Genomic DNA, 10,887 nt, shown 5'->3' with positions numbered 1-10,887 from the left:
TCTTTCTAACTCCAATATGAGTGCTAATTAGGTGCAATGGCAGCTTTGATTGGGGACTGAGTTAAATGAGAGATGGGGGGATGCCCATTTTGCTGGTGTGGTTTTGTGGTTCAAGGTGATGGCAGCTTGCCAATTGTTACAGAGACATAGATCCCCTTAGCAGGCCAGGTCTAAAGTTTGTCCCAGGATTTGTTTCCAGCAGCTGAGTATAAGACTGTTTCTTAAGCGCTCCTGATTTTGTGAGCTTTCCATATCCTTACTAAACTGCTCTCTGTTTAAACTACCTAGAAAAGACTCTGTTGTCTGCAACTAAGAGGCTCAATCAACACATACAATAATTATACAAGTCTCTTCAGTGAGGTCTACACTGTAGTAAAGAGCCTCTTAAGGGATGCTCGAGAAAATCAATACCTGGACCATCAAGGGGATTTCTCATTGCCAGTCCATTCATTTGATAAGGCAAATGCCAGTGTCTGCCATTCCAAATGCCCCAGACATAGTCTACTGCACTGTGTGGCAAGATGTACCTTCTATCAGTACAGTGAGGCCATGAACACAGCCCTCTTGATCCCTGGGCATCTGTGCCTGGGCACCAGCAGACTAGGGTATCAGTTACGCTGGATCCTGAGTATCTCTCAGCTAGCCAGGAGGGTGGAGACACACTCCTGAGGCTGGGAGTGGGCTTGGGAAACTGACCCAGCACAGAGGGTTGCCCTGGAGGCCAGATGGTCCTGGTTTACATGCCCACAGGGCATGTAGGTCTCATGGAAAGTTTGGACAATCACATGTACCAGGATATATGGAGTTAGTAAAAAATATTCCAAGAAAAGATTCAATTCAGAAGGCAAGTGGGGCATTGGTCGCCCCCGGGAGCCTTGTTCACAGACAGTGGAGAGGCCTTCAGGGACTTGGATTCAGCCCAGGGAAATGAGTTCAGTGGGGTCTGGGTAGGAATTGGGCCCAGCACCCCATGTCTAAGGCTTAGAGGAGAAGTCAAGTCAGAAGCAGAAATTAGGATTCCCTGAGGGGCAATCTAGTTTCCTTAGGTTAGCATGAATCCTTATAGAAATGCAATGTTGCTTTGTATGCATATGATTTTATACACAGAGTACAGCATTATGGACGTGTGTTTCACTTTTTTAACTCTTAGCACTGATTTTTTTAAACTTTTACTTTTGGGTAAATTTATTTAGTGATGTATAACATATATGGTAACATGCAAAATCTTAAGTGTACATCTCAATGAATTTTTTATAACAGCTTTATTGAGATAATTCACATTCCACAAATTCAGTTTTAAAGTTTCAGTAGTTTTAAGTATGCTGTTGTGCCACTGTGCAGCCATTACCACTATATAATTCAGAACATTTTCATCACTCCAGAAAGAAACCCTGGGCCAACGAACAGTCATTCCCTGTTTGCTCTTCCCTGCCCTTTGCCCCCTGGCAACCTTTAAGCTACTTTCTGACTCTATGGGTTTCTCTGTTCAGGATTTTAAACTTCATAGAGATGGAATGAACTCTTTTATTTCTGGTTTCTTTCACTCAACACAATGCATATGAAATTTGTTTATGATGCTCTTGTCGTGGTTGTTCTTTTTCATTACTATGCAGTATTCCATTACCTGAATCTACTACAGTAAGTTTACTCATCCTACCACTGATGATGTTTCTAGTTTTTGGCTATTAAAAATAAAGTTTCAGCACTTTGAAGAGTCTGTCCATACAGCTGGTCTCTCCAGCACTGCTGGTCAGCAACCTGGGTCCCAGATCTGGCTGGTCACAGAAACTCAATGGTGGAGACGCACCTGAGGCCCCAATAAGACAAAGAACAGAGTCTATAATGCAACCACCTATGTGCAAATTAAAATGACATAAACACAAATACAACTCCAGGGTATACCCCAAAGGATGAAGTGATGGCCTATGAAGGATGGGACGTGGTGGGAGTGGGGAATGTGGACAAGAGAGAGGCCCTGCATGGGCTGATGGTGAGTGTGCTGTGACTGATAATACACATGCACACATGGCAAGCAAGGGAGGAAGAGAGAGAGAGGGAGAAAGAAGACACTTCCTTTGTCTGATTTGTTCGAAGACGGTCCTTGAGTTAGAGGCAGCCAGTTTAGTGGTTAAACTTGAGCCAGGGCTTTCTTTGGGGGCGGGGAAGGCCAAGCTCCCCCGTTCCCACAGCCCAAAGAGAAAGGAGGGAGCAATGCTCTCCCCCTGCCACTAATTGAGCCCTCACTGGGCAGGTCTGGGCTTTATTAAGTTTCCACTTCATCAAGGTTATGGATGAGATTTCTCCTCCTTCCTCTGGAGCCAGTTGAGATTTATACTATGTACCGAGCAAAAAAAAAAAAATCTCTCTGGGCTTCATTTTCCTTTCTGGAGCTCATTTTCTTTAAATAGGCGGGTTGGGCTACATTCCCCAGAGAAATTCCAAAGCTGAGAATCCTCCTGTATTCCAGGCTCCAGGCAAGAGTGTCTCGTAGAAAAGAGTTTCCATCTCATGTCTCTGCCTCCAGGTGCCCCGTCCCTCAGTCCTGCCCCGCCTTACCAACCCTCAGCAAGGTCCCCACTCAGGTCCCCTGCCATCCAGGGGTGCTGGGCTCGAGAACGGGGGATAGCACAAATGCTTTTCCGGGGCCACAGGCAGATTCTTGCAAGAACACGTGCATAGCTGGTCATGCCTATCAGTGAAGTTCTCCCCAAAGAAAGTGGGCTACGGAGCCACGAAAATGGGACGTCAAGCGTGAGCCACTAAGAGAGCCTCCTACAGGCTGCAGTGCTTGGAGCGCTTGGAACCTCTGCCAGGGACGCCCAAGAGGCAGAAGGAAAGAAGAGGGGTCTGTGGACTTGCAACCTGGAGCCTCTTCCTCTCCCTTAAGCCCATTTCCCTAGAACGACAGAGTGTTGGTGCTGGGAGATGACATAAGAGCATCTATTCCAGTACATAGGAAGTAGAAAAGGAAGAAATGTCCCCAAGGCGTGTCCCCAGGGTTAGATGCAGAAACAGAGCAGAGCCAGGTCTGCTGTGGTGAGCAGGCACCAAGGGCTCCTGATTTGACTTGACCCTGGACTGATCCTGCTTGAGGGAGGTGGGAGGGATGTTCTAGCTCACAACCCAGTCCTAGAGCCCAGGGGTGCTGGGATTTCTTTAGGAAGAAAGCAGGTGAGGGAGAGAAAGAGACAAAAAGACAGGGGCCGAGCCTTCTTGGCAGAGATAGAAATTATGGCAAGATGAGGAAAGAAGAGTGGACACAGGGATGGAGAGAGTAAAGGAGAAAGAAGCGAGGAAGGGAGGGATGAAGGGTGACCAGCAGATGAGGCGGGGCCCCCCACCCACCCTCGCAGGGCGGCTCTCTGGAGGGACTGTTCTCCTTCTTTCCACCCTCACACCTGCCCCTGGTCCACAAGCCCCGGCCCTGAGTGGGTGTCAGCCAAGCCCAGTGCTGGTGGCCCCTCTCCAGTCTGTGCTGGGCCTTCCTTGCTGCATCCCAAGCTCTGTCTGGTCACATGAAGGCTTGGGGAGGGGCGGGGGGAGGCCCTCCAGGGGCTGGAGATAACTCCCACCTTCACTGTCTTCCTAAGTCTGAGGCTGAGCAAGTCAGTGTTTGCTCTGCTCCCAGAATCCCAGTTGGGGCAGCAAAGGTGACACGAAGAGAGAGCTGGGGGAAGTGTGGCCCCGTGGCTTCAGCACCCTGTGTGATACATAAATGACAACTGGCTCTTGGAGAGTGGCCAAGAGCTATTTCCTGCTGGCCTGCTGCATTGGTTAAACCGGTTCACCTGAAATGGCAGAAACAGAGAAACCGGGAACAGTGCCCCTGCTGCCACCACCTCCAATACCGCAAGAGTGAGGACCGGGCGTAGCAAGGCTGCTCAGGCTGGCACTTGGGCCCAGACACAGCACCAGGTTCACAAGGGCCAGATGCCTGCATGACTGACCCAGCTCCACCACTTATAAGCCATGTCAAGGTAGGTGAGGTACCTTGATGCCCTGGCCTCAGTTTCCTCATCTGTAAAATGGATTTAATAGTAATAGCCACCTCACAGGTTTATTGTTATTTAACAACATTTTCCAGCGATGTTCCTATTATATAGTTGACATTCCATCCACAGTCTTCCCCCCATTTCCAGTGAGAAGGCACTGAGTTTTCTAGACGCTGTGCAGAAGCCCAGACATAGCAGCCAGGATCCTCAGACGGAGAAGCAAAGCCCTTTAAGTTCTCCACTGCAGCTAGACTTACCTGGGTGTTCACAGGGTAGCCAGGACTCCCCAGACACACCTGGAGACACCCAGGGTCATGACCAGGGAGGCACATATTCACCTTTAAATTTATGTGTTATTAGTTTCCTAGTTTAATGGTAGGGTAAACTGAGACAGTCCATGGGGAAGCGACAGATAACGCTGGGTGGGCAAGTCTCACTTTGAAAAACACGGCTTCCCTGCTTGAAGGGGGTCAACGTCAGGCAATCCCACACTGGACATGGTCAGGGAAAAGGGGGGAAGAACCTCGGGTGGGACCACGCGGCACCTGGGAAGGTCTCATAAGCAGCTGTCACAGCCGTGACTCCCCCCAGCTGCACCCCAGCCCTGAGGCTCCTTCAGGCGCTCCTCTCTTGTTCACTGCCTGTCTTCATCCCCAGCTGTCAATTCATGTGTCTCAAAATGATATAAGTTAAGCATCTTGAAGAACTAGGGATTCATCATGGGACAATGTCCACTCAGAGCCTGTCACAAACCCAGGGGTTTTTATCTTGATAGTGGATGATTACAGAGTCTTTGGTGCTATTAAGGACCTACATTCTTGGGTGTTACCATCTGGTGGATAGGTGATTTTATGGGTTGAATTAAGTCCCCCCAAAAGATATATTAAGTCATAACTCCTGGGGATCTGTGAATGTGACTTTATTGGAAATAGGGTCTTTGCAGATGTAATCAAGTTAAGATGAGGGCATTAGGGTGGGCCCTGATCCAATGCGACCAGTGACCTTATCAGAAGAGGAGAAGACAGAGGGGAGGTCACTTGAAGACGGAGGCACAGATTGGAGTGATGCTGCCACAAGCCAAGGAACACCTGGAGCCCCCAGAAGCTGGAAGAGGCAGGAAGGATCCTCCTCATAGGTTTCAGAGGGAGCGTGACCCTGCCAATGTCTTAATTTCAGACTTCTGGCCTCCAGAACTGTGAACGAATACACTTTTCTTTTCTTTTCTTTTTTTTTTTTTTTTTTTTTTTTTTTTTTTGGCCATATCGCACAGCATGCGGGATCTTAGTTCCCCAACCAGGGCCTCTCACTGTTGTGGCCTCTCCCGTTGCGGAGCACAGGCTCCGGATGCGCAGGCTCAGCACCATGGCTCACGGGCCCAGCCGCTCCGCGGCATGTGGGATCTTCTCGGACCGGGACACGAACCCGCGTCCCCTGCATCGGCAGGCAGACTCTCAACCACTGCGCCACCAGGGAAGCCCGCGAATACACTTTTCGTGTTTTAAACCACCCGCTGTGTGGCACTTTGTAAAAACAGCCCGAGGAAACGAATACAGGAGGAAAAAGGGTGTACCACTTCAGTGGAGACAGCTGGGGGTTGGTAGGAAGGAAAGTACTTGATTTAAGGGGACCCTGGAATCCCCTCTCTTTGTCTACCCAGCAGGTCTTCCTCTCTTCTTTCCTCTACCTCCCTTCAACTCTGTAGCCAATGGATCCGCCAATCATTAATGACCGACACTGGCAACCTGCCCCATGCACCTGGCTTTGTGCTGGAGGCCGAGAGGGACACAGCAACATCACAGCTGAACTCCCACTCATGACCTCCTGGGCCCCTGGGGGGCATGGTAAAGGGTGTGGCCTCCAGGGTCAGAGCACTAAGGCACCAGGCCCTGATGTCAGGGGAAGGAGTCTGGTCTTTATTCTGAAGACAGTGGCCCCCGTGGAATTTAGAATAATACCAGGGGCCTCCAAAACCTGGGGGAAGATGCTCCAGAGCCAGGGAGTTGAGCAAGGGCTCACTAATCCATTCCAGTGACAACGAGGGTCTGAACCAGGATGGCGTGGAGACGAGGATGGGACAGATTGGACAGTCACGGAGCTAACATTGAGAGCACTTGATACCTGGGGGAGAGGGGGCCTTGGAGAGGAACATTTAACTGGATTCCTTGGTTTTGTGCCAGAGTTACCTGGAAGGACAGTAATGGGAGGGTGTTAGACTCCATCAAGGCAGGGGCTCCCCATGTCCTTCCCCAGCCGCCTCCCCAGCACCCCCGCAGGCCTGCAGGAGGTGGGCGCTCAATAAATGAGCGGCAGGGAGGGAACCACAGGAGCGATCGCAGGTTTGGAGGGGTGCTAATTAAGCTCAAGAGACCGTGTGGCAATCATGTCAAACTGTCCAGAGGGCTGCTGGAAATGCAAACTTGGATAGAGGAGCAGGGCGGAGATGGAAACTTGGGGACCAACAGCAGCAAAGTGAAAATGATAGCCCCACCCAGGTTTAAAGCCCAGAGATGGCCCAGATTTTTAAGCAGCCTGCGGGCTCCGTGAGATTTGTCAAAACAGTGATTTTAGAGACAATATCAGTGGCCGGTGGGGAGGGAGCACAGTGATGGGCTAAGATAACCAAGGATTCTCACGGCAACCTTGAGGAACAGGAGTGGGCAAGTCCATTTCTTGCTGGAGTCTCACGTGCCCCAACCTCGCCTGCACGGCTCGGGGGGAACACCGGGAATTCCGTCCTCCTCTATCGCCACTTTGAAATGTCAGCATGAATACTTTACTCATCGAAAAAACGATTTTAAGGCTTTATTTTTAAAATCAAAAGGGGTTTTAGAGCTGGAAAGCCATGCTGGCCATAATGAGACGTGTGTTTTTTGGGGCCATTAACGGGCACCTGGAGGTCAGTGATGACCTATAAATGTATTCATGCATTCAGGCCCAGGGCAGGTTTCACCGACTGCTTCCAGGTGCCTTGGAGATGGCGTCTGCAGTCAGGAGACAGCCGGCCATGCCCACCAGCCACAGTGACACCCACCTGCACCTCCCCACCTGCACGCTCCTTCCTGCTCACCCCTGCTGCTGTGGCGCTGACCCCAATGTTTCAGTATCTCTCGGAAGCTCTGAGACACCTTTCAGGAAAACCACAGGTCCTAACCCAGGTTGTCATTTTCTCTGTCTTCTCTACAGGATGCCCCCAGGCAGCCCAGCACCCCAACCTCCTGACTCACCGCCCCCCCCCCCCCCCCCCTGACCGTGGGCCCCAGAGTCCCAGCCCCACAGTCAACATCTCAGCAGAGGGGCACAAACACCCAAAGCCCTGGGACTCAGAACCAGGGGGACAGCTATGAGTCCATCACAGGTGACAAAGCCTTCTTCAAGGAACCCCCCCCCCCCCCCCCCCCCCCACCTCCATAATCGCTTCATGCTGAGGATACAGCATCTGGAGTCAGTCTGACCTGGGCTCCAGTCCTGACTACTTAGATCCTGACCATGCACAGCCAGACTCTCAGGCCTCAGCTTTCCCATCTGTGAAAGGTTCTCTGTCTGTACCCTCCTGCGCCTGGCATGGTGCCTGGCCTGCATCTGATGCTCCACAGACACCGAGTGGGTGTGTGAATGTGTGCTTCCTGGGAGCGCTGTACGGATGCACATGAACGCGCATTGCTTGCTCGATAAATGTGCTCAGTGACGTTTAAGTTGGCTTGCAGATATTGGTTATATTATACCAGCTTCCTCCTGGTGTCCTGCTTGGTTCCCCTCTGAAAAGCCTTTGCCCATCTTCACGAGGACCAATCGGCCTCACTCTCCGGGTCCTGGAAGACTTCCGCCTTCCTCATGCAGGCTTCCCTGGCTGCCCCCAGCCTGGGTAACTCCCTCACCTGGCTGACGTCTGCCTTTTGGTAAGTTCCTCTGAGTTTGGGACTTGCACTAACACTGCAGCACCCACCCGAATTCTAAGCCCTACAAGGTGCTTTGTTATCTGTCTTTGCTTAGTAGATACTCCCAAAGACAGGTGGGCTGGTCAGTGGGTCACTGATTCAGTCACCAGAAAGGAATCCTGGATTAATCACACTGGGGCATAATCATAAGACACTGACTGTGGCCCGAGTCCAATCCGGGCATTGGCAGTACACACAGGCCTTCACACACATACACACATATGCGCACACTTGCATGTGCCACGGCATACTTGAGGAGGGGTAGCCTTTGCTTTCCTGTAAAACTCCACTGAGCTGTGTCCCAGTGGGGAGGCCCCGGGTCTGAGCATGGAGATGGCCCACACCGCACGATGTGAGGAAGGTTCTTATAGGTCCCGGGGCTGGTTCAGTGAGATATGGCTGCTGCTCCACTACTGAGAGGGTTGTCCTGGGAAGTAGAGGAAAGGGACAAAGTTGTGCAGCCCCAAACCAGGCAGGGACACTGCTAAGCCCAGGAGGTGTGGGGATGAGAGGGGTGCACAAGGGTCCCAGCCTAGGGTTATTTCCTAAGGCAGGTGGGCTGACATCTGGCAGTAGGTTTTGACTTCAGATGAAAATATACTCACACACATGGACACCCATTCATGTCACACACAGACACACGCACACACCCCTGAGGTAGTAGGTACATAGTTTCCTAACACACCCTGCTTACGCACTGGTAGAGTACAGGCTCTAGCTGGTTTCTCTTGACAAAAAGTAGGAGCAGGGGGGGTATGTGCCCTTAGAAGGGGAGTGGCACATACACAGTGTGCAAGCTCGCTGAATGTTGAGTGATTGGTACACTTGCTCAGCAAATATCTACGTATTTCCCGAGACCACAGTGTGCCAAACACTGAGCATACCAGACACACACACACACACACACACACACACACACACACTCTCTCTCTCTCTCTCTCTCTCTCTCTCTCTCTCTCTCTCTCTCTCTCTCTCTCTCATATATCCACAGACGCCCAGGAGTGGCCAATGAACTCTATCCTAACCCCCGTAAGAATAGCAAAATGGGAAGCTCACAGTCTTAATGGCCAGCTCCAGGCCCAATACTGTTTCCCTAGTTACCTCTCCTGGGGCTGGGGGCCAAGTGTCATGTCACCCACACAGCCTCCCATGATGTAGGTCCTATTATTAGGCCCATTTTACAGATGAAGAAATAGAGGCATGGAAGGCAAGTTGCCTAAGACCATACAGCTAGATAGAGCCACTCAGGTAATAAATGCTGGCATCTAGGAGAATGTGTGGTTCGTTTGCTGGAGTTAATCATGCCTAAGTAATAAACTGACATCATCTTTTGTACCTCGATCTCTTCATTAGTTGCTACCCCTCACTTTCCCTAGACCCAGCAGAAGAGGAACCCCAGAACAGAGTGCTGGACTGGCATTAGGACAGCTCCATTCTGCAGCCAGCTCAGCCTGTCCCTCTGTGTGTGATCCTGGGCAAGACCCTCCCTGACCCTGGCACTCAGTGTACACATCTGGAGGAGGAGGAATTGGGACTAGCTGGCTTCAAAAGTGCATCCCAGTCCCACCATCCTGTTGCACATCAGCCTGCTGACTCCACGGAGGGTGGGGGATCACGTGGAAGCTGCTGTTTGTGACTTTTCCAGGGCTCCTCCTACCTGGGCATCGCCCCCAGGTTGGTTCTGTTTTGCAGTGAAGCCAGCCGTGTAGGAGTGCCTAGCTGCCTGTCTCTTTTGAGTTGTCCCTTTTGGGATGTCTTTTCACACCTCCCAGTGCTGGGTGGGAGTGGATGAATGCCACATGTTTGCTGGGACGAGGCCCCTTCCTTCCCCTCCGTGGGATGCTTTCAGCACAGAACCTGGGGATGGATGCCTCTGATCTGACCTTCTGTGAGCTGCTAGGGGTTGTCTGCATGGCAGCAATCCATCACTGTCTCTGTGTGAGCCCTTCTTCCCTGATCCCCAAAGTCCAGAGGAAACGCCTCCTCCGCCAGAGCTGGTCCCTGACTAATGGAGGAAGTGAATTAATTACGTAGCCTCAGGCATGTCGTGGTCCCTCTCTGGGCCTCAATTTTCGCAGTTGTACAATGAAAGGATTGGACCAGACAGTCCCCCAAGATACTTCCATATCTGATCTTGTATGGTTTATTTCATTTCTGTGTTTGTTTCATGCTCCTCCCAGTGCCCTCGTAGTTCCCATGTCTTACATACATCATATCTGCTGGTTGGGCTTTTAAGCTGCTTCCAACACTCCACTGGAGGGACATAGCACACTGGGCTAAGTGCTGCTTTGTTGGACTAACTTGCTATTCAGACATGGTTAATATTGAGGTTTTGTTTATGAAATAACACTGCATGGAAAGGCAGAACAGAAAAGAGGATGCACATGTTGGTTAGAACATGGGGGAAATGTCTAACATCACTTGAGAAGGAACTCAGAGAGATGGGGTGTTTGAGTTTCATACTTAGTGGATTATTCTGGCTGTAATGTTGCTTGAAGTTAATAATTTCTAAAAAAATGTGGCTGATGAGACTAAGTGGCCTTCCAGATTTCGTCAAGGAGCCTATGGGGCTTCCCTAAAATTTCATTAGGAAGAGACTAATTTAAAGATTAACTAATGGAAGACATGCAGTTATCTAATTAACTGTAGCAGGCGCAAGAGGTAATGTAGAGAGAGAGGTTCCAGGCAAATGATGGAGACCAAGAATCAAACAAACAAACAAAAACAAAAAAAAAGAGTAGAGCTGAAGCGTAAAGAATCATCAGGGTTTCTGTGGCCCAGAGTGGAAGGTTCCCTTTCCAAATGATGAGTCCCAGTACCCAAAGACTGATGCCCTTGGAATCTGGAGCCCTCTATACCTATGGGATGAAAATAACCTTGAGATGACATTCAACTTCCTTTCACTTATTCAAAATTCCTCAACAGCTTTTTAATCAAATTTAGCCTCTATGCAAACCTGC

Source organism: Lipotes vexillifer, unplaced genomic scaffold, assembly GCF_000442215.2.
Source record: "Lipotes vexillifer unplaced genomic scaffold, Lipotes_vexillifer_v1.1 scaffold4, whole genome shotgun sequence".
NCBI lineage: Eukaryota > Metazoa > Chordata > Mammalia > Artiodactyla > Lipotidae > Lipotes > Lipotes vexillifer.
This window is presented reverse-complemented; position numbering follows the sequence as displayed.